This window comes from Theobroma umbraticum, unplaced genomic scaffold (genome assembly GCF_002168275.2).
Source record: "Theobroma umbraticum cultivar Fairchild unplaced genomic scaffold, ASM216827v3 scaffold_55.0, whole genome shotgun sequence".
NCBI classification, from domain to species: Eukaryota; Viridiplantae; Streptophyta; class Magnoliopsida; order Malvales; family Malvaceae; genus Theobroma; species Theobroma umbraticum.
In genome coordinates this window covers 3,364,248-3,364,756 of record NW_018397270.1, presented here as the reverse complement: position 1 = coordinate 3,364,756, position 509 = coordinate 3,364,248, and positions in this window count along the sequence as shown.

Sequence of the window (509 nt, the reverse complement as noted above, 5' to 3'; positions counted from 1 at the left end):
AAGAGAGGTAAGATTTAGATGAAGTGTGAGGGATATTGTAATCCTACGTTTGTTTTCTTTGATATTTATTTGAGTGTTTATTACTTTGATTTTTCTTAGTTTAGATTTGCTAACTTAGTTTTATTTGATATTGTTTAGATAAGATTAATTTGCTATAATTTTAATATTTTGTAAACTTTTAGATCAATTCTCTATGGGATCGATACTCTACTTGTTAATATACTATCTATTCGATACATATACTTGAATAGTAGAATTTTAACTGACAACAGTATGAAAGTGCACGTGAATGAAGATGTCTCATTAAGGGTATTTTTATTTCAAAATCTATTCTCTTCACTAAAATTAGATAAAATTATTTGATAGATTATTTTTAAAAACACTTTATATTTTAGGACTAAAAAGAAATTTTTTACCCTTTTCTTATTACGATCTCCCTTTCTCCTCTGCTTAGCTTTCATCCATATCTAATCTTCAAGATTGGGAAGACAGAGAGGGAATCAAAAGCC